Raw genomic sequence first — 23962 nt, 5'->3', positions numbered from 1 at the left:
GACGTGCAACCCAGCAGGTGCCAGATAACAAGCCCATTAAACCTCCGTCTCTGCTCTCAGCACGAGCTGCATGCACTCCACGGTGTTTATCTTCCCTACCAAGCAGCTGGGTGGATGACGAGGGTCTCCCTCAATGTGAGAAAAGCAGGAGAGAGACTGTACCTGGAGCCCCAGGTCACAGAACAACAGGCACGGCACCCAGTTGGTGCCCCCCATCCTGAGTACCAGGGTTGGGCCCAGACTACGAGAAAACCAAACCCTGATGTCTACCCTCATTCATCCTTCCGACGGCTCTTCTGGCTCAAGACACACACACACACACACACACACACACACACACACACACACACACACACACACACACACACATACACACATATATACGGACAGCCCCTCCTTCCCTGGCCCCCTGACAGGAAAACTCAAAAGAGAACACATAAAGCAACTCTACTCCAAAAAAATTAATTAAAAAAAAAGAACACAGGTGAGGGAAAAGCCAAGGAAACTACCTCGTACGAGGGAACTGGGGTAGGTGGTCCCCGATCCCCGTGCTGCAATGTGAGAGCATCAGGCAGGACTAACTCCTCAGCCACCTGCCACCAGGGCCTGAAAGTTCTCATTTAGGGTTGTTTTCTGAGATGGCCCCGAAGTCTCTCTTTGAGGGCTGGCTTCATGGCACTCGGAAGGGCCCTACACGTGGTTTTACGCTCTTCTGGGGCCATATTGAGATTCCTAACAATTTTTTAATGAGAGTGACCTGTGTTTTCGTTGTGCACTGGGTTCCGTGAATCACAAAGCTGCTCCTATTGATCAGAGGGGAGCAAGATTCTTCAGGAAAAGGATGCAGGACGGAACAGGCTCTCGATGGGGGGAGGGGGGCTGGTGAGGGCCAAAGGGCTGTCCCTGGGAGCTGGGGCAGCTTCACTGGCCCCACTCAGGCCCCAGCAGCTCAGAGAACCTAACTGAGGTTGGACCACCCTGTGTCTTGTCCCTCCGCCACCAGCCTTTCCCAAGTCACCAAAGACAGCAGAGCACTGAGAGCTTCTGGGTCTCACCCTGTCCCTGGGAAGACGTCAGAAAGTGTCCCCCAAATGTAAACTGGTGCAGCCACTATGGAGAACAGTATGGAGGTTCCTTAAGAAATTAAACATAGAACTACCCTGTGATCCAACAATCCCGCTCCTGCGCATATATCTGGAAAAGATGAAAACTCTAATTCAAAAAGATACATGCACCCCAGTGTTCATAGCAGCAATATTTACAATAGCCAAGATATGAAGCAACCCAGGTGCCCATCAAGAGATGACTGGATAAGGAAGATGTGGTAGATATATACAATGGAATATTACTCAGCCATAAAAAGAATGAAGTAAGGCCATTTTCAGCAGCATGGATGGACCTAGAGATTATCATACTAAGTGAAGTAAGTCAGACAGAGAAAGACAAATAGCATGTGATATCACTTCTATATGCAATCTAAAAAAAATACAAATGAATCTATATACAAAACAGAAACAGAATCACAAACATTGAAAACAAACTTATGGTTACCAAAGGGGAAGTGGAGGGAGGGATATATTAGAAGTATGGAATTAACAGATACAAACTACTACACATAAAATAGATAAGCAACAAGGATTTCTTGTATAGCACAGGGAACTATATTCAGTATCTTGGAAAATAATCTGAACTATATATATGTATATATAAAACTGAATCACTTTGTTGTACACCTGAAACCAACACGATATTGTAAATCAACTACACTCCAATTAAAATAAAAAAGCATCCCCCTGCCTCCCAGCCCTGGGTGTGCACACGGAGTGTGACGGTGGCTCATCCCCACGGTTACACGCTTCTGTCCGTCTACCAGGCCCTGGGCTCAGCCTCCAGCTGCAAATCCTCCTGCAGTCACCTGGGCCGTAACAGGGTCAGCTCTAAGGAATGTGCTGTACTTTGCCGGGTGCCTTCAGCCACAGCAAAATGGGACTGGGAGCCCCTGGTTCACTAGGGCTGAGCCCACCCCACAGAGAGCCCATTTCAGACTCCTTGTGATCCAGAGCCCAACTAGGGAGCAAAAAATTCACCCCCAACCCCATTCCCATCAGAAGCCCTGCTCCCTCCTCTGGGAAAACCAGCACTTTATTAAAGCTGGGAGTTGGGCGTGTGGCGTGAGAGTGGGAGCTTCTTTCAGGCAAGAGCCAGGTCTCAGACTCCTTTGCATCCCAGTGTCACGCTCAGAGCCCTGGTAGGAAAGAAGGAAGGAAAGAGGGAGGGAGGGAGGGAAGGATTACCTAGGCAGAACTATTTAGGATAGCGCCTAGGAAACCGTCCTATTTTCCAATCTCCTCCAAAACAGCCTGGCAGGTTCCACCAATATTACTGCATTTCTTAAGGACCTTTTGAAGCCTTCAGAAGCCCCGATAAAATTCGAATATTCCTGGAAATAACTCTGTGAGCTTTCTTCCAGGGAGATAAAGGGTGGTACTTGGAGTCTGGTGAAGGCAGAAGGAAGGCAGAGAGAGGGGGAGAGGCAGCGGTGACAAAGGAAGGAACACACACCGTGGCCACAGTGCGGAGGGGCCCTGTGCAGTCACTTGTGGCTACAGAGCCGACGGACATGGCCCCAAGTGGCTTCTGAGCCGTGGCTTGCTGAGTTTTGCTTGTCCTAAGCTCCTTCCTGCCCCAGCTCCCTGCTGCCCCGATCCTGAATCCCCCTCCCTTCCAGAGCAATAGGAGAGCAGGCCCTCCCTTCATGGAGGGGAAGAACCAAGCTGCATAGCGGGTGGGAGCGCGGCTGGGCAGCTGGCACTGCTGCAAAGTGTCCCCGAGCCCTGCCTTCCAGCCCCTCTTCCCAGCATCCTGCCTGCCCGTGTGGATATCGGCCCAGCCCAGCCCACTGGGCCCCCAAGGAGGCTGCGCTGAAACAGGCCTCCCACTTGGTCCCACCTCAGAGGGGCGGCGGGAAAGAAGGACCTGGAGGGCCTGCCCCCAGACACTCCCAGGAAACCCGGTCCCACTCAGCAGAATGAGACCTCATTAGGAGGGCCTGCTGCAAAGCGGATTAGGCATCCCAGTGAGTTCCCGTCACGCGGTTGTTATTATCAGTAGTTTTCATCATAATTCAGGACTCACAGGTAGTTCGGAACCGGTGCCCCTCTCTCCAGCTGCAGCTGCCCCGGCATCAGCTGATCAGCACCAGGCCCCCCCATACCTACATTCTCACTTCAGACCCACAAGCATGTGGATTCATCAAGGGCTCGGGCCTCTAGACCTGCCTAAAAGTGCAGGGGCGCCTCCCCTCCCCCAGAAGGGAGAATCAGCGCTGGCGGTCCTCCGGGAGGCCTCCGGAGGGGGCAGGGCCAGAGCTGGGTCTAGCAGGATGGGGACAGGGGCACCTGAATTGGGGGGTGCAGCAAAGGCAGCCAGAGATCTCTTTCTACCTTAAGCACATGTCTCTGCTCCCCTGCCTGGTCCCTAATAGCCTGGAAGTTTCCCTGTAACTGCCCCCAAAGCAGCAAAAAGCATTCTCCTGTGAATTCTAGGTATCAAAGTGGTCTTTTCTACCCTCCCCTGAGTTCCCCCATAGACCTGGGGAGTGAGGATAATGCATCTCAGCTCCTCTTCACACCTGCTGCTGCAGCGAGTCAGAGGGCAGCCCCCAGGGTCCTCCACCCTCTCCATCCTGCTCCACCCTGGAACTGTCTCCTGGGGTGTCCCCAAGCCTGGAGGACAATTCAGCCCCAGGGAGCCCCTTAGCTACTTCTCAATGCTGTCTTCGACTGGAGAAGCTCATCTCAGGGCTGGACGGGGCTGCTGTTCTCACACACAAGGACGGCCCTGCAGGTAGCGGCCCCCAGGATCCTGTCTCACCCACCCACGTTCACTCATTGGCTCCGCTGGACATCTGCTGAGGGCCTCAAGCCGAGTGCTTGCCGGGAAGGAGGACAGCAAACCCATTCATCCTCACTGAGCTCCCCGCCTGGGGAGCAGATAAGGAGCAGGGCTGAGGTGGAGGTCATGCATTGTGTAGGAGGCACCGCTGGGAGTTCCGCGGCCTTTGCCCTCAAGGAGCTTAGAGTCTCCAAGCTGACACAGTGTGATGAGGCTGAGGGCAGGGGGTGCCAGCAGGATGCAGAGTGAGCAGCTGTTGGGGGGGGCCCTAAGCAGTGCTAAAGAAGCGGGGGAGCAAGGGACAGAGGCGTGGCAGGCCTAACAGCCATGGGTCTGGGAACTGGAGCTCAGGAAGAAGAGGAGAAGCGCTCTGCTCTAAACAGAGCCAGGCACGGTCAGATGTACATTTTAGAAAGCGACTGGCCAGAGCTGAAGGATGCTGTCCTGGAGGCGCCTGCCTTCTTCGTCTAGTGAGCGATGCCTGACAACTGTACTAAAGCCACGGAGGTGAGGCAGTGCAGAGGGGCAGAGTGGATGGATTTAAGGAGGGCGAATGGACAGGATGTGGCAACTAATGGAAGCAGGTTGTGCGTGAGAAGGAAGACGACACCCGGCTTCTGGCTTGATCGGCCGGGAGGACAGCTGAGCGATTAACAAAGGCTGGGAATACGGACAAGGAGCAGGATGGTGGGGATGATAAAGGGCTCAATTTTAAACTTGTTGACTTTGAGGGGTTTGTGGGACAAATAGGAGATGCTGAAAAACTGTTAGACGGTGTTATGGCTTTGGAAGATAACGGCAAACTGAAAGCATACAAGTACTTGAGGTCATCCAGTTTGTAAATGACAACAAGGTTAAACCCCGAGGAACGCCATCATATAATCCAAAGGAAAAGGAAGAGGAACCTGGGGAAAGCTGAATGGAATGATCAGAGATAGAAGAAAAATCAGGAGAGAAAGAGAGTGAGTGCATTAGGACTTTTCTGCATGTAACCAAAAAAGCCAATGCAAACTGGCCTAAATAATAAAAGTGATTTAAAGGTGCATGTAATTGGAAATCCAGGGCCAACACTGGCTTCAGGTTTAGTTTGATCCAGCTGCTCAACAATGACATCAGGATTCAGTTTCTTTCTGTCTCTTGGCTCTGCCTTATGTGGGATTAGCTTTCTTCTAATGCCAATTGCCAAAACTCCTAGGTTTCGTATCGTCCTCTGAGTTCAGAGGAGAAAGACCCACACACCCAGATATCTCCCAGAGGAGCAAGAAACTTTCTTACCTGGAAAACTATCAAATTTTTCCCCACCCCTGAACCAATTTCTGTGGCTCTAATTAGCTTATATGCAAACCATTTCCCCCAGATTTAGAGCATGAGATGGACTTGATTTTCCACAAAGTGCATAGACAGAGGTGTAGAGTCCTTAAATTTAAAAAAAAAAAAAAAAAAGTATTACCAAAAAAATAGAAAGAATGGATGTTAGGGGAAAGTATTGCAGGTGAGATACTTTCAAGGAGGAAGTGGTCAACAGCATCAAAAACAGAGAGATTAAGGTCATCTTTTTGAATGAGATGGGATGGTAATAGCCATCCATCCTACAGTTATTAGGGGGGGGTCCATCTAGAAATTCTTCCTGGAAATTGTGGTACCCAAAGGGAGTCAAACCATGCCTAGGCTTTGGACAGTATGTGTGAGCAGAAGTGCATATGTGTGAGTACAGGGAATCACATGGCCACAGTGAATTTTAGGAAACTCACTCTGGCCTCAGAGTGGGGATGCAGTGAAGGAGCCAGGAGCAGGCGACAAGAGCAGGGGAGGCTCTCACAGGGACTTGGGAGGCCTCATCCAGGTGATGGTGGTGATGGTGGCCAGGGATGGAGAAGAGGATAGAGTGAGCAATATTAAAGAGGATAAGACAGGGCTTCCCTGATGGCGCAGTGGTTAAGAATCCGCCTGCCAATGCAGGGGACACGGGTTCGAGCCCTGGTCGGGGAAGATCCCACATGCCGCAGAGCAACTAAGCCTGTGCGCCACAACTACCGAGCCTGTGCTCTAGAGCCCGCGAGACACAACTACTGAGCCCACGTGCCACAACTACTGAAGCCCACGTGCCTACAGCCCATGCTCTGCAACAAGAGAAGCCACTGCAATGAGAAGCCTGCGCACCGCAACGAAGATCCAATGCAGCCAAAAATAAATAAATAAAACAAATAAATTTTTTTTAAAAAAAGAGAGAGAGGATAGGACAGCAGGACTGGAGAGTGTTTGGAAATGAAGGATGAGGAGGGGAGGTACCCTGGATGTGAGGGCAGGACTGGACAGCCCCCGCCAGCCACCATCAAGGATGAGGGCCCTGCCAGAACTCTCCTTCCCTCCCCAGCCAGTTCATCCACTGCTGAGATGCCAGTGATGTCAGATGTGCTGCCACAGTCAGGATGACTAACTATTCACCGTGGAAAGGAAATTGCATATACACGTGTGGGAAACGCTTCAGGCTCCAGCTGGCTCCACCGGTGGGGGGAGGAGGGTGAGCTCCAAGAGGAAGGAACTGAAGGGGAGAGATGCTCCCCCATTAAATTTTTTATAAAAATGCAAGTAGAAGAGAATTTTGCCCCAAGGAGCAGCTGCAGCAGAAGAACAGGATCCTAAGTCTTCATTTTGGAGGCAGCTCCCTCAGTGGCTGGTAATTTTTCTTCTGGAAGGTAAAGTGTTTGCAGTCCCTGTTCCAAGAACTTGGACCCCACGTCCTTTTTTTTTTTTTTTCCCCCAGACTTTGGCTTTGGTCGAAAAGGCGATGCTGGAATCCTTTCTGCAGGAGACCGGACCCAGTTGCACTCTTGGCCACGCTTCCTTGGCCCTGGCTCCAGTTTGGGGGGAAAGGGAGAGGGCTGGGGGACTGATGGAGTGGAGAACACACAAGGGGATGACGGAGGAGGGATGGACCGCTCTTCCCAACAGCCCCTGGAAGGAAGGACAGGAAGGAGAGTCCTGGCAAAACAGCTAATCCCCTGCCTCTGCTTTCTCGCTCAGCATCCTCAGGCCTGAACTTCTTGCCCTCGTCTGACTCTAGGGGAGGAAGAGGTGGAGGAGCTGCGGACAAGCATGTTTCCAAGACCCGCTCCACCAAAACACAAGCCACCAATCTGGAAAACACAGCCCCTGGCTCACCACAGCCGCACCTGCCTCCGCCCACACAAGTGAGGCGACTCCGTTTGTGTCTCCAGGATGTGGTCCACATCCAACCCTGACGTCCAAGGAAAGAGGACCGGGAGCTGCAGTTGGCTGGAGGATGTCTACACGCAATGCTTTGGCCTTCTCTGCCCCAAAGCAGCAGGAGAATCTGGAAAGAGTCAAACTAGAGGTCCCGGTTACTATTTTCAGAAGATGATCAAGGAAATCTCTTCTTCAATCTAAAAACCTCTCCACCCAATCACCAGGAAGGCCACAAGGTCAAAAGCGGCCTTTTAGCTCATACTCCGCCCCTTCTTCCCCCTCACTGAGCACCAAGAATAACTTCCTGCTGGGGGTGAGGTGGGTAAAAAAAGATTTAATTACAGTTTCTGTTTCTGACCTCACTCCCCCACCCCAGGGGCCGCCATGCTGCCCTGCCTGGCTGTGGTGTCAATGAAAGGGCACCGTGGGCCAAGACACCACCCAGACAGAGCCTGGGAGCAGGAGGGTCATCTATCTCCAAGGCCAAGCTCGCTCATTCTCACAGCAATCCCTGAGCAATCTCTGGTAATACCAGAACATTTGGTCTTGGGGTATCTTCTTCAGATGCCTAAGGCAGGATGGAAGGGGCTTCTAAGTCTTTGAAAGAGACGGTAGTTTTCCCCTGGATATCTCTAGGCCAGCATTGCCTTCTCCTCCAGTTTCCAAATCCCACCCCTCACCCCCCTACCCTCACCCTGATCACATCCTTGCTGCTCTGTGGCTGTCCATCAGGACTGCTTTCTGCTAAGTGCTTTCTCACACGCAGTTCTCAACAGCATGAAATGGGGCCTCGTATTGTGTGGCCTGCCCTCCATTGTTGACAAGCCCGGGTAACACGCCTCTCTGGACCCTCCACCCTCACCTCCGGCTTCCAATGGAAACTTTTTAAAAGTCCAGTATTCACCAAGCAAACATTTTGCAAGTCGTTCTCTGCCCATGGCCAGCCCTTAGCTATCCTCTTAAACTCTGACAAGCAGGTGAGGAGGGCCTTTCTCCCCACAAAGCCCACTAAACGCCTCACTGTTTGAACCTGGGCATCAGATGTTTCTGAAAAATGAAGGCTGATCCAGGAGGGGCATCTATGGCGCTGTGTGAAAGCTATCTTTCTGATTTGGGACCTCACCCACTGGGATTCCGTTAACAGCCTTTGTTGTCCAAGAATGTGTGTTAGGAATCCCTCCAGGAGGTAGGAGGGGTGATTAAAACGAAGAAGAGAATAAAAGCTTTTAGACATGGTCCCTCCGTGCCAAGAACCGCTCCGGAGGCTTACAAGTGCTCGCAGGCCCATCAAAGGGAAGCCGGGGCCGATAACGCTGTTTGTTGACTCGGTGAAATACTACATCTCAGGGTTATTGCCATTGAAAACATCTCCTCTATCTGGGATCTTTTCTACACCAAGCACACAATTGCTTCATTCATCTCCTCAGAGGAATCTGTCACCAAATCCATAAGCTGCCTCTGCCAGCAGGCGGGTTGGGACACCCACCTGCCCAGCCTCCGCCCACTGGGATGAGACAAGGATGCGGTTAATAAAACCCAGATTCTCTCCCACCCTGCGGGCACCACGCTCCTGCCTCCCCCGACCTAGCCCAGCCCTCCTCACGGTCAGAAAGAACCAAAGCAAGGGGAGAGGGATGGGAGCAGGAATTTGGTCTCAGTCAACGTTCAGGGAGCTTCACATACACATACGATGTACTCCTCTGCCCAAGAAAGGAAATCTAACCTCACAGTGTGCCCCCTATGTGCCAGACATATGCTATGTCACACGACTGATCTTTACAACGACCCAATGAGGCTGGTCTTTCACGGAGGAGAAAGTTGCCCAAGATCACCGTGGCAAGAGTAAGACTCGAAAGCAACTCCCACCCATGATGGGAAGAATGTGGGCAAACCATTGAGAATCTGAGCTCTGTGTCACCTGCCTGTTTACTGCGGGTAGTAATGGTACCTCCGCACCCCACCTCCCAGCCCAGTGCAGAGGGGAATCGTGCATAAGTCTAAGTGCGCTGTAACCTGGAAAGCACTAGCCAAACGTCAACGGGCTGTGACATCCTCGAGGGCGGCGGGGTGTCCTGCTTCATCTCCATGTCCTGGTACCCAGATCACCCTCTATGGATGTCGGGTGGGATGAAGCAGTGCCCACATCACGGGCCATGGGGAACAGGGAGAGACCTCCCCATGGTGCGGTGGGGTGTAGAGATAGATTGGGGCTGGAGAGGTGGCAGGGGAGCCAGGCTTCACGTGGCGGACCCCCCCCCCAGGGAAGATTAAGCACATGCTCTGTTCTGGGAGTGGGAAGCGGGTCAGCGGACCCTCCCCCCGACAAGGCTAGTCAGTCAGATCAGCAAAATCTGCTGAGGTCTTACAGGAAGAGCCATGTGACCCTGTCAGAAGAGGTGAGAGCTGAACCGATGCCCAAAGCACTCTCACTCTGACGGAACAGTGGGGCAGGCAGAGGGGTGATGCCTGCCTGATGCCACCTTAAAGAAGCCCTGCAGCTCCTAACAGAAGGCAGCCCCTGCCGCCCGGGTTTGACTCATCTAAGAGCAAAAAGCAGCTGCTCTGGGCAGGTTTTAGTTGGGGGGAGGGGGGTCCCCACAAACCCAGGTCAGCCTTGTAGGGAGGGGGCTCCTGCCAGAGACCCCAACATCACCATCACCTCCCACCTCTGAGGACGCCCCCTCTGCCCCCTGCGAGAGAGGCTGAATCCCCAGGGCACTTCTCTGTACCTATTAGGGCACTGACTGCTTTCTGAGTTTTGCTGCAGGCCCTGCGGTCCTGTCTCTTCCTTGTGGAACCGAGGGCGGGGCCCTTATGCCTCCTGTGTCCTCTCAGCAGCTCCCACGGGGCCCCGCCTGGCGAGTGTGCGCCACGGACAGCCGTGAAGATGAAGGTGGGTTCAGGTGAGGAAGGGGATGAGCGCAGAGGAAGGTCAGAATTGCCCGCTTATCCCATCGCCCCCTGCCCTGCCCGCCCACCGCCCACCCCAGGCCCCGACATGGCCCCCCGGGGTGCCAGGCACATTTCAGGCCTGCCCCCCTCTCCCCAGGCCCCCAGGTCCCCAGGTCAGCCGGGTGTGAGCCCGAGCGCCGCCTCCCCGCCCCGGCAGGAAGCGCTGCCGCGGCTTCACCGCATCTGCTTTGAGCCCCGCTCTCTGGAGTGATTTGGGTGTCGAAAATACGCCGAGGCTGTAAAGGAAGGCGGTAGGAAGCTCTGTCTCCTGTTTTCCTGCTCAACCAGAGGGAGACGAAATGTACTACCACGGGCTCCCCAGTCTGCAAAACCGCGTCTGATTTCAGAGGAGATTTGCAACAGGCATTAGCGCGGGCCAGTGCTGGGGGGCCGGGCTCCAGGCGCTCCCTCCCGCCCGGCCTCCTCCTCCGCAGCTGGGGCTTAACCGGCGGGGGACCTGAGGACCAGGTGCCTGACAAGCCCTGGTGTTCAATAGTAGCTGCTCCGGCTCCTCCCCAGGAGAATCTGGGGGGAATTTTCCACTGCCCAGTTCAATGGAGCTCTCACTTGCCCTGACTGGTCACAGTGAGGAGAGCAGGAAGGTGGGGAGCCCGCACGGAACCCCCCCCCCCATCCTACAGCATCCGTGCGCGTCCCGAGTAGGTTTTGTTTGTTTTCCCTGGGCCCCAGCCCCCCCTCACTATCCCCTGGTCCTGGAATGCCGGGGTGTGTGAAGGTGCTGTCGGTGGGAACAAGGCACCCTTTTGGGTAAGAACGAGAGGATCAAGACCCGGGTTTCAGGGAGCAGGGACAAAAGCCAGTGCGTCGCCTCCCTCGCTAAGACACCCGGCGTGGGTGGACGCTCCCTCCCTCTCTCCCTCCCAGCCTCCCTGCCTCCCTGCCTCTGCTCCTCCCCCTCCCCGGAACCGCTCCCACCCCCAGCCCTGAGCCGCTGATGCCCTCTGGGTTCTGTTTTCATTCCAGGCTGTGGATCCGGTCGTGGGAAGCAGGTAGGAAACCATGATTCTGGAGGTTAAATGAAGAATTATATTTAGTGCTCACAGAAAGCCAAATATTGGGTTAGCAGCCAGAAATGGAGAGGGGAAAAAACCCAAAGCAAACAGCAGAGGAAAGAAATTCCTACCAAACAAGGTCGCTATTCATTCTTCCAATCCCAGGTGCAGGGGCCTGCAGGGGTGAGACCCGCTGAATGTAAGCAGCCCATCCTGTGTTTGTGGCTACGGACAAACGCGTGGACCCCAGACTTTGATGAGCCCCCAAACTCTGATCCCTTACTGCCTGTCCCCATGGGACGCAGGGACTCTCAGCCCTGCCCACAAAGGTTGTCCATATCTCCACTGGCAGATATGGGTACCCCCATATCTTGGGTACCCCCAAGCTCACTGTGTTGGCCCCAAAGCCCTTTGGGAGCCGGGGGTGGGGTGAGGAAGGGGAGAGCAAAGTGAAATGTCCCTGGTTTGACCTCGAATGAGTGACTTAACCTCCCTGAGCCTCACGTATGGAATGCGGGGTTGGATTATGATTTCACAGCTCCTAACATTCTATTATTCTGTTTCTGCCTAAAATAAATAATAAGAGTAAGAGCGTGAACAAGACCGTGACAGCAGTACCTATCTGCTTCCATCAGAGCTTAGGGCGAGGCCCAGACATAACGTGCTGTGTTTCAGTCTATATTCCCCACACTCGCTGGGGAACCTAACCCTAACCCCGGGCTTCGACCCTCCGCAGAGTGAACTTCTGGGATCTGAGCTGACTCCGCCGGACTCCAGTGATGTTTCTGGAACCTGCTCTGACTGCTGTGAAGTCAGATAACAGCCTGGGCCGGGGGAGGACTGGAGCCTCAGGAAGAGGTTGAGAGTAGGTGGGAGAGAGAAGAGACAGAAGGAGGAGCCATCGCAGACCCCTCCCAGTCCCCTCCCCCCCAAGCCAGCATCGTCTGTGGGATCACGGAGAAGGCAGTTTATCCTCCTAACTCCAAGGCTCATTTGTATCCAGCCTCTGGATTTTCTAATTATCTTCCCTTCCTATGGATTTCTCCCACGGGGGAGACCTACAGTAGGAGGCTGGATCCCAGGTAATGAAGGACCTTTAAAAGCAAAGTTGCTAGTCAGGGGGCAAAGGACTGAATTCTGACCAACCAGGAAGGTAAGACTGCTCCTAGGTCTATCTGTTTGTCTCTATGTGTCTCTATTTATTTCGCAAATGCTTGACTCTCTCTGCCTCCCATACCTTAGTTTTCTCTAAGGGGCCCAAGCTTCTGGCAGAATCCAGGCAGCAGCACAACCTGTGGGCAGGAAACGCCAGCCTGAGAACTAGCATTTCCTGTACACTGATGAACGCTCACTCCAAAGAGCTCAGCCTGAGGGCATACCTGTCTACTAGCTCATCCCCCACCCATCCCCGTCTTCCCAGGTTCCAGCCCCCATCAGCAGGGACTCAGGAACAGGTGTCTGTCTGGTGAGTCAGGACCAGAACCTCGGGAGAGGACACACAGAGCCACCCACTGACAAAATGGTGAAATAAAATGAATTCCCACAAACCTGCCACTTCTTTTGCATGCCTTAAGCTCAGCAAATTACACCACCTTCCACCAGTCTCCCAGAAACTAAAAATCATCCTTGCCATCCATCCAATCCGCCACCTCCTATTTATCTCCCAAATTTATCTCTGCAATCTCACCAGCCCCACTACAATGGTATTGGGAGGATAAAGGGACAAAAGATTATCTGCATGTGGTGAGAAGGAAGGGAGAGAGCCCTAAAGCCTTATTGTCCATGGAGGGAAGTCTATCAATAATACCTAGAGCTGAAAAATAAAGAGACAGGAATAGAAGCATATTATTTAGCGATATAGAGGTAAATGCCAAAAAAATCAGAAGAGTTGAAAAACGTTGCCTCTGGAGAAGGGGAAAGGAGAGGCAGGGAGTAGGGGTCCACTGTTTTTCATAACAAGACTTACAGAACTACTTAACTTTTTCATTTATATGTATGTATGATTTCAAGCAAAGATGAAACAACAACAACAAAAAAGATAAGAGCAGAAATTACCGAAACAAAAACCCAAAGAAACAACAGAAAGGATCAATGTAAAATGCTGGTCCTTGAAAGAAAATTATAAACCAGACAAATCTCTAGCACACCTGACCATTAAAAAAGAAAGAAAGAAAGATCCACTAACAAACAAAATTAGGAATAAAAAAAGTACAGTCTCCACCTACACAGAAGATTTTCAAATACAGTGAATGACTTTGTGTATTTGAAAACTCAGATGAAATGGATAATTTTCTAGAAATAAATAAATTACCAAAGTTGGTGCAAAAATAACTAGAAAGCCTAAATAAACTATTAAAAATTTTAAATTGATAATCAGAGGTCTCTCACCCTAAAAGATATCTGGCTCAGATGGTTTTAGAAGCTCATTTTCTTAAACTTTAAGGCACGAGAAAATTCTTAAACAAATGTCATCCCCCCAATCCTCGTTCTGATAAAATTTTTGCAGGACACAGGATCAGCCACCTATAGGCTATGTTTCCCAGCCTCCCTTGCAACTAGGCGTGGCCATATGACTAAATTCCCACCTTTAATTATGAGCAGAAGTGGTTGGCTACTTCTCTACCACTTGCTGTATTAGTTCCCTAGGGCTGCTGTGACAAAGTACCACAAACTGGATGACTTAAGCAACAGAAATGTATTCTCTCACAGTAGAAGGAAGCTAGAAGTCTGAGATCAAGGAGTCATTGCAGTTGGTTCCTTCTGAGGGTTATGAGGGAAAATCTGTTCCATCCCTCTCTCCTAACTTCTGATAGTTTACTGGAAATCTGTGGTATTCCTTGGCCAATCTCTGTCTTCATGTTCGCGTGGCATTCTCCCTGTATCCCTTCATCTCAACTGCAACCCCTTTATTAGTTTGCTCAATTATATCTGCAATGACACTGGTTCCAAATAAGGTCACATTCTGAAGTACTGAGGGTTAGAACTTCAACATATGAATTTCAGGAACACAATACTTGCTTAAAAGGTAATCGCTTGTCCTCCACTTTCTTATTTTCCCCTTCCCATCAGCTGGAACACAGACACAGAACTGAGCCACCTTTGACCACGTAGATGAAGACAGATACCTTAGGAGATGACAGAAACATAAAATGGAAAACCCCTGGGTCGCCACATGACTACACGGAGGAGATCTGCCCCACCAGCCTGGACCATTCATTTCCAGACTGTGAGTGAGAAAGAGACTTCCATCTTACTTAAGCACCTGTACTTGTGTGGCTTTTTTGTCATAGGAGCTTAGCTTTTACCCCAACAAATACAGCTACTCAACTTACTTTATAAGAATCTTAACTTTAATACCAAAACCCAATAAGCACAGAATAAACAGAAAAAATTTAGAAGCATATCATTTATAATCATAGATGCAGATATAGAAATGTTAACAAATTAAATTCTAGGAAATATATATTAAAAATAAAGCATGACCTAGTTGTGTTTGTCTCAGTAATTCAAAAATGGAATGGTTCAACAGAAAATCTATTAAAGTTTGCTAATTTAACAGATTAAAAGAGAAAAAACCCACTTAATTAGCACAATAGATTCCGAAAAAATATTTACTGAAGTTCAATACTCATACAATTGGGTACACAAACAAAGATTGCATAGTTAATAATGGGAAGGATTTCTTGTTAAATTTGTTTGGTAATAGCACTACAGTTATTTTTCTTTTTTAAAGAATTCTTATCTTTTAGGGATAGACACTAAAATGTTTACAGATAACATGGTGTAATGTCTGACATTTGTTTCAAATGACACAGAATGGGGAGAAGTTAGCAGAGTATGGATAAAACAAGATTGACCATGCGCCAGCAGTTATTGAGGCTGTGTAATGCGTAGACAGAGGTTTATTATACTAGTCTGTGTGTTTTTATATGTTTAATTTTCCTATAATGAAGAGTTAAGAACATTCAAACTCATTCATGACTTTAAAAGAAAGTAGGAACAGAAGTCAATGTCCTTAACCTGACAAAAGTCATCTATCAAACTTAGAGGAAAAATCACTTTTGTAGGGAAACTTAAAAGCATTGCCATTAAGTTCAAGAACTAGACAAAGATGCCTGTTGTTGCTGCTTCTACCCAACTACTAGAGGTCCTAGCCTACGCAAGAAAAGAAAGAAGAGAAAGAAGATATGTAAGTATTGGGGGTTGGGGGAAGAGACAAAAATATCACTATGTACAGATAATATGATAGTATATAGAAAATCCAAAAAAACCTGACAAACTATTAAAACTAATAGTAGAGCTCAGCAAGGAAATCTAATTTTTTAAAAACATGATATTCACAGTAACAACAAAAATGATCCAGTATCCAGGAATATTTCTAATAAAAGATTTGTCTTCTGAAGAAAATTATAAAACATTATTAAAAACCTAAGAGGAGACTTGAATAAATGGATAGGTATATCATGTTTATGGAGAGGAGGACTCAGTCTTGTAAAGATATCAATTATCCCAAACAATATATTAATTCAATGCAATGCCAATCAAAATCCCAACCAGATTTTTCTTGTAACTTGACAATCTTATCCTAAAATCCATGTGAAAGATCAAGTGTCAAGAAAAGCTAAACAATTTTGAAAAGCAAGGTGAGAGAACATCTTCTAAATCCATGATAGTTATTTCAATAAGATAACTGAGTAGGAATAGACAATCAGACCAATGAAATAGAATAAAGAGCTCAGAAACCCACATACCTTTGGAAATTTGATATATGACAGAGGAGATATCCCTAAACATCAGTAGGGAAAGAATGAATTATTTCGTAAATGGTAATAGGGCACTGATTATTCACCTGGAAAAAAAATTAGATGTCTACTTCACACCATATAGAACACATAAATTCCAGGCATTCAAAAGACATAAATATAAAAAAGAAAAATTTTTAATCTTCAGAAGAAAATGTAAGAGGAAACAAGAAAATACAGTAGGATACCTTTATGACCTCAGTATTGAAAAGGAGTACTTAAACAGAAAATAAAAGCCTGACCCATAAAGGAAATGATTGATAAATCTGACTATAATAAGATGTAAAGCTTCATTAAAGAAGAGAAAACCTCTAAAAATTTAAAGACCAGAACTAGGAAAAGATATGTGCAGCACACACAATAAGAGTTTAGGGAATTCCCTGGTGGTCCAGTGGTTAGGACTCGCATTTTCACTGCTGAGGGCACGTGTTCAATCCCTGGCAGGGAACTGAGATCCCACAAGCTGCGTAGCGTGGCCAAAAAAAAGAAAGAAAGAAAGAAAGAAAAAGAAAGAGTTTAATAAACTAACACAACATTGTACATTAACTATACTTCAATTTTAAAAAAATAGTTTAATATCAGTATTTTATCCATACTTTATAAGGACCTCTTAAAGATCAGTTTAAGAGAGGTTCCATTTCCAGTGGATGGAGTAAGCATGCCCTGCCTGCCTCCGCCATTGAATGCAACCACAAATCCCACACAGATTGTGTGGGGCAGTTAGCTCTCCAAGGACACTGAAAAGTAAGTGATAATAGGCTGATGGGAGAAGGATGCGAGAATTCAAAGTTCTACCCAGTCAGTGGTGAGGGTACCTACTTTTCCCCTTTGATATCACCTGACCTGAAGGAAACCTGAAACCCAGAAGTACATACCAGATGAGGACAGAAAGAGCTCCCAGGGAAAGCTTTTCCTGGTCTGTAGAAGGGGGAAAGGGTCAGAAAGGGTTCAGTATTTTTGTTATTGCTGTTCTCTTTTTTAGCTCTCTCCCACTCCAATCGCCAGGTATTACCAAAGTGATGGCATGATACTGGCAAGTGCCAAAGCCCTGAGGGACACATAGGAGCGGTGGTCTCCAGAATGGGGGGCAAATTTCCTGTTTGTTACTCTCTGATTTGAATGACTGAAGATTTCTCATCAGATACCATAGAGGCCAGAAGGAGGAGGAACAACATTTTTCAAGTGCTAAAAGGAAAGAAACTGAACCAAGAATTCTATATCCAATTCAACACAATGCTTATCAAACTTTCAACTGTATATTTTGTCAGAAATAGACAAGCCGACCCTAAAATTCATACAGAATTACAAGGGACCTTTAATAGCCAAATCAATTTTGAAAAAGAGGAATAGGGACTTTCCTGGTGGTCTAATGGCAAAGAATCTGCCTTACAATGCAGGGGACGCAGGTTGGATCCCTGGTCAGGGAACTAAGATCCCACGTGCCACGGGGCAACTAAGCCTGCGTGCCACAACTACTGAGCTTGGGCACCTCAACTAGAGCCCACATGCCACAAACTACAGAGCCCACGCACTCTGGAACCCACACACTACAACTACAGAGCCCATGTTCCCTGGAGCCTGTGCACCACAACTAGAGAAGAGAAAACCCACATGCCACAACTAGAGAGAAGCCCACACACCACAACAAAGAACCTGCCCGCTGCAACAAAAGATCCCACATGCCGCAACTAGGGCCCAACACAGCCAAAACTAAATTAAATAAATAAATAAATAAATAATAAATCTTAAAAAAAAAAGAAAAAGAGAAATGAAGTTGGAGGACTCATACTTCCCACTTTCAAAACTTACTGCAAAGCTACAGTAATCAAAAAAGTGTAGTACTCAACAGACGAATGGAAAAAGATGTGATACACACACACACACACACACACACACACACACACACAATGGAATATTACTCAGCCATAAAAAAGAATGAAATAATACCATTTGCAGCAACATGGATGGACCTAGATATAATCATACTAAGTGAAGTAAGTCAGAAAGAGGAAGACAAATATCATATGATATCACTTATATGTGGAATCAAAAAAAATGATACAAATGAACTTATTTACAAAACAGGAATAAACTCACAGACATAGAAAACAAACTTATTGAAGGGAAGGGGGGGTGTAAATTAGGAATTTGGAATTAACAGATACATAATACTATATATAAAATAGGTAAACAGCAAGGACCTACTATATAGCACAGGGAGCTATATTCAGTATCTTGTAACAACCTATAATGGAAAAGAATCTGAAAATATATATACTCTTTATTATATATATTCTACATAATATATATTATATATTATATATACATATACATATATATAACTGAATCACTTTGCGGTACACCTGAAACATTGTAAATCAATTATATTTCAATAAAAAAAAAGAACAGTGTAGTACTGGCATAAGGATAAACATACAGATCAAGGGAATAGCACTGAGAGTCCAGAAATAAACCCATTTATCTATAGTCAATTGATTGTTGACAAGGGTGTCAAGACTGTTGCATGGAGGAAAGAATAGTCTTCAACAAATAGTACTGGAACAACTAGATAACCAAAAATACAAAAGACTGAAATTGGGATCTTACCTCACGTTATATACAAAAAATAACTCAAAATAGACCAAAGACCCAACTACAAGAGTTAAAACAATAAATCTCTCAGAATAAAATATAGATGTAGCTCTCTGTGATCTTAAATTTGGTAATAAAGTCTTAGATATGACACAAAAGGCATAAGCAACAAAATAAGAAATAGATAAATTGGACTTAATCAAAATTTTAAACTTCTTTAAATCAAAAGACACTATCAAGGAAATGAAAAGACAATCTACAGACTAGGAGAAAATATTTATATATCATATATCTAGTATCTATGATATATAAAGAACTCTTACAACTCAACAACAAAAAGACAAATAAACCAATTCAAAAATGGACAAAAGACTTGGACAGATATTTATCTAAAGAAGATATACAAATGGCCAATAAGCACATGAAAAGATACTCAACATCATTAGTTATTAGGAAAATACAAATTAAAAAACAGTGAGAAACCACTTCACATCCATTGGGTTGGCTATAATAAAATAAAATAAACAGGAAATAACAAGTGTTCGTAAGGATGTGGAAAAATTGGAGCCCTCATACTTTGCTGGTGGGAATATATAATGGTGCAGCCACTGTGGAAAACATTTTGGCAGCTTCTCAAAAAGTTAAACATAGAATTATTATATGACCTAGCAATTCTATTCCTAGATCTATATCCAAGAGAATTGAAAACAGGTGTTCACACAAAAACTTGTACACAGATGTTCATAGCAGCATTATTCATAATAGCTGAGAAGTGAAAACAACCCAAATGTCTGTCGACTGATGAATGGAAAAACAAAATGTGAAATATCCATACAATGGAACATTATCTAATCATGGGAAAGAATGAAATATTGATACAAGCTACAACGTGGATAAACCTTGAAAACACTGTGCCAAGTGAAAGAAGCCAAACATAAAAGTCACATATTGTATGACTCCATTTATATGAAATGTCCAGAATAGGTAAATCCATTAAGACAGAAAGTAGATTAGTGGGAACGGGGAGAGGGAGAAATAGGGAGAAACTGCTTAATGAGTGGAATTTCTTTTTTGGGGTAATGAAGATGTTTTGGAGGTAGATACTGGTGATGGTTGAGCAATATTACGAATGTACTAAAAGCCACTAAATTGTGCAGTTTAAAATGGTTTAAATGGTAGATTATCTATCACATGAATTTTACCTCAGTTTTTTAAAAAGCATTCTAAATCCAGTGAAAATATTCTTCAAGAATGAGAGTGAAATAAAGAATAAATAAAAGAAAACTAAGACTAAATAAAAGAAAATTAAGATAATTTGTCATCAGCAGACTTGTTCTAAAATAAATACTAAAGGGATTTCCTTGGCAGTCCAGTGGTTAAAACGCCACACTTCCAGTGCAGGGTGCGCAGGTTCGATTCCTGGTCGGGGAACTAAGATCCCAGATGCCACACAACCAAAAATAAATAAAAATAAAATAAATGCTAAAGAAAATTCTTCAAGCTAGGAGGAAAATGATACCTAAAAGAAACTTAGGGCATCAGGAATGAAGAAAGAAAAAAATGGTAAATAGAATAGAGTATTTGTCTCCTCTTAAGTTCTTTAAAATATGTATGACAATTGAAAGCAAAAATTATAACATGGTTCAGTGAATTTCTGGTGCACATAGATGTGATACACATGACAACTATAAGATGAAGGGAGAGGGTAAAGGAACCTATAGGGTGGTAAGATTTCTACATGTTACATGAACCGGTAAAATATTAAATATATATTATAATCCCTGGAGAAATCACTGAAAACAATTATTTAAAACTATGCAAAGAGACATAGTTAAAAGCTCAACAGATAAACTGGAATACAAAATACTAAAAATGTTGACCTAGTTTTAAACATATCAATACACATATGAAATAAAAGTTGTCTAAAAAGACAGGGATTGTCAGATTCAATTTAAAATGAAGCAAACAACAAGATCCAACTATTTGCTGTCTACAAATATGTGGTATATGTACGTTAAAAGTAAAACAATGGAAAAAGAAATACCGTGCAAACACTGATCAAAAGAAAGGTGAAGTGGCTGTATTAATGTTAGACAAAAGAGACTGCATAGCAAGGATAATTTCCAAGAATAAAGAGGAGCAATATACAATAATTAAAGAATCAATTCACCAAGAAGATGTAACAATTTTAAATGTGTATGCACTTAGCAAAAGAGCTTCAAAATACATGCAGCAAATGCCGATAGAATTGAGAGAATTGGACAAATCCACAGCTATAGTTGGAGACTTCAACACTCCTCTCTCAGTAATTGATAAACAAGCCAACAGAAAATCAGCAAATATACAGAAGAACTGAACTATTCCATCTAGCAACTGATCCAATTGATATTTACAGAACACTCCACTCAACAAGAAGAGAATAAATTCTTCTCAAATGCACATATATATTTGACTATGATAGATCATATCTAGAGTCATAAAACAATACATATAATAGACTTGAAATCATACAAAGTATGTTCTCTGACCATAATGGAATTAAACTAGTAATCAATAACAGAAAGATAACTGGAAAAACTCCAAACACTTGGAAATTAAACAACATAATAATCCATGGGTCAAAGAGGAAGTCTTGAGGGAAATTAAAAAATACTTTGACCTGAATGAAAACACTACATATCAGAATTTGTGGGATGCAGCTAAAGCCATGCTTAGAGGGAAATGTATACTGTTAAATGCTTCTATTAATAATTGAAATGAAGGAAGATCTCAAGGCAATATTCTAAACTCCCACATTAAGAAAGTAGAAAAAGAAGAGCAAAGTAAACCCAAAACAATTAGAATGAAGGAAAGAATAAAGACAAAAAAGAAACCAATGAAATTAAAAGCAAAAACAATAGAGAACATCAAGGATGAAACTCAAAGCTGATTCTTTGAAAACTGCAATAAAAGTGGATAAATCTCTAGCTAGAGTAACAAAAAAGGGGGTGGAGCAGAAGAGAAGACACAAATTACAGTCTTCCATCGTTATCTGGGAGGGATTCGTTTCAAGACTCACCTCAGATACCAAAGTCTATGGATGCTCAAGTCCCTTATATAAAATGGCAAAGTACAGTAAGCTCTCTGAATCCATGGGTTCCACATCCGCCAATAGGGAGGGCGGACCATACCAACTTCTGGAGTAAAAGAAAGGATCCCCCTATAGACCCCACAGAAATTAAAAGAATAATAAGAGAATACTAGGAACAATTCTACATGAATAAATTTGACAATTTAGATAGAATGAACCAATTCCTTGAAAGCCACAAATTAACAAAGTTTACCTAAGAAGAGATAGATGACCCAAATAGTCCTGTATCTATTAAAGACACTGAATTTATAGTTTAAAGTATTCTCATAGTTTCTTTTAATTTCATTGGTTTCTTTTTTTTAACATGTGTTAAAACTTAGAACTGCAAAACCCCCTCCTCGAAAAATTCAATTTTACTCTGATTTTTAAAATCAATTAAGAAAAAAACCAAATGAATAAATATCAAAGTGGACGTAAGTAAGTAGGAAATTCACACAAGAAACAAAGAAAAACTATAAAGCTGTTCAACTTCCCTAGTAATCAGAGAATGCAATTAAAATGACAGTAAGAAGTCATTTGGTACCCAGAGTTTGATCACAGCAAGTACTGGGAAGATGCAGAACCACAGGGCTGTCACTTACTTCTGGTAGGAATACAGCTGGCCAATCCCTTTGGAGAGGAATTTCACAAGATAAAGCTAAAAACGGTCCTGCCTTTCCCCGCAGCAATGCCCCTTCTAAAATTATCAATGGAGTGCAAAAAAGAACATGCCAAGAAAATGCATTGCAGCATTGTCTGTAAAAATATTTTATGCAAAATATTTCTTAAGCCAGAGATTTATACATGGCGCATTATTCATATGATGTAATTCTATACGATATTTTAAATGCTATTTGATAATATGCTGTTTTAAATAAATGACCTGAGAACTATGGAATCAACATAGATAAAAATCTCAAAGATAGACTGTGGAATGCAAAAGCAAGCTGTAAAATGACACTATGTATGTAAAGTTTGAAAACATGCAAAACAATATTATATATGGGTACATGCAAATGCTTTAATAGTATAACAATATGCCTTGGAAATGTAAACACAAATTCAGGGCAGGTATTACCTCAGGGGATAGAGAGGAATGTGTCCAGTGTAGAATACACAAGTGGACTTCAACTGCACCTATAATTGCTTTTCTTTCTTTTTTTCTTTCTTTCTTTCTTTTTTTTTTTTTTTTGACCGCGCCTCATGGCCTGCGAGATCCCAGTTCCCCAACCAGGGATTGAACCCAGGCCCTCGGCAGTGAAAGCATGGAGTCCCAACCACTGGGCCGCCAGGGAATTCCCTCTTTTCTTTTCTTTTTTTAAGAAATACTACGTAAGCAAGGCAAAATACTGGAATTCAATGGAGATGGATGATGGGATTCATGGGATTTCATTACGTTATTCTTTGTATTTTTCTAGATATTTGAAGTATTTCCTAATGGAAATGATAATCACCACTGCACACAGTAATGCATCCTAGTGGCTAGACTCCTTAGCCATGAGCGCTGCGGCTCGGCTGCCCAGGCTCCGACGCCACCTGTACTTCTCTCTGGTTGCGGGACTTAAGAAAATTACTTAACTTCTCTGGGCCTCAGTCTCCTTAACTATAAAATAAGGATAATATTAGGACTTTCCTTACAGTATTTTTGTGAGGGTTACATGAGATAAAATGTAAGATGCTTAGTATAATGTCAGGTACATAGCAAATATAATTTGTGTTAGTTTTTTTAATTATATTTTTTCCTCAACCTTTGAAACTCAACTATCAACTCTGTGCCACCATCCCCAACACTGCCTTCATGTCAAATCCATTTATCAACCCTGGACTAAGGAGAACTGGGCACTCCATTCTGACTGTTCACCTTGCTCACCTGTGTAGCTTAGCTATTTGTTTTGCCTGTCTTCCTGACCTTTGTATCCCAAATGTCTGGCAATGGTAGGAATACGAGAATCATTATGGATGCCTAAAAGAACGAAACAAACAAATGAACGTGAATATCCCTCCTGTCTCCAAATAAACCCACTAGTGTTTTCTCTCCCTACCCGCTCCTCTTCCCAAGGGCCCTGGACCTTTACAGACCAGCTCAAATCCCTCTAATCACAGAAGAAATACTTAAGGGTCAGTACTCTGAACACACACTCTTCTTGATCGTAAAAGAAACCCATGTGTAGAAGACAAGCTTAAAACAGAAAAAGAGTCTCTAATGGTGGAATTTCAGACCCTAAGGGGCACACCACACACACACACACACACACACACACACACACACACACATACACACATACACACACACACACACCATCTATCTCTGCTCAGAGAGGAACTATCTCACGCAGTAAGAAATATTGAAAGATAATGTGGGAACAGAACTCTCAGAAAAAAAAAAGTTGTGA

At 45.0% G+C, this 23962-nt stretch overlaps 1 long non-coding RNA gene across 2 annotated transcripts; it reads left to right on the top strand.

Annotated features, from left to right (window-relative positions):
* The first annotated feature begins 10965 nt into the window (after positions 1-10965).
* Positions 10966-22028, top strand: LOC309651604. Of its 2 annotated transcripts, XR_014258247.1 has the most exons (3): positions 10966-11063; positions 11803-14292; positions 15134-22028. It is a non-coding gene; the product is annotated as an uncharacterized lncRNA (long non-coding RNA). The 2 variants fall into 2 exon arrangements; XR_014258248.1 differs by having other exon boundaries at positions 10966-14292.
* The last annotated feature ends 1934 nt before the right edge of the window (positions 22029-23962 follow it).

This window comes from Balaenoptera physalus (genome assembly GCF_965194825.1).
Source record: "Balaenoptera physalus genome assembly, chromosome: 21".
Lineage (NCBI taxonomy): Eukaryota > Metazoa > Chordata > Mammalia > Artiodactyla > Balaenopteridae > Balaenoptera > Balaenoptera physalus.
Note: the sequence above shows the minus strand (reverse complement) of the source record. Positions and strands in the feature narration are given on the sequence as shown.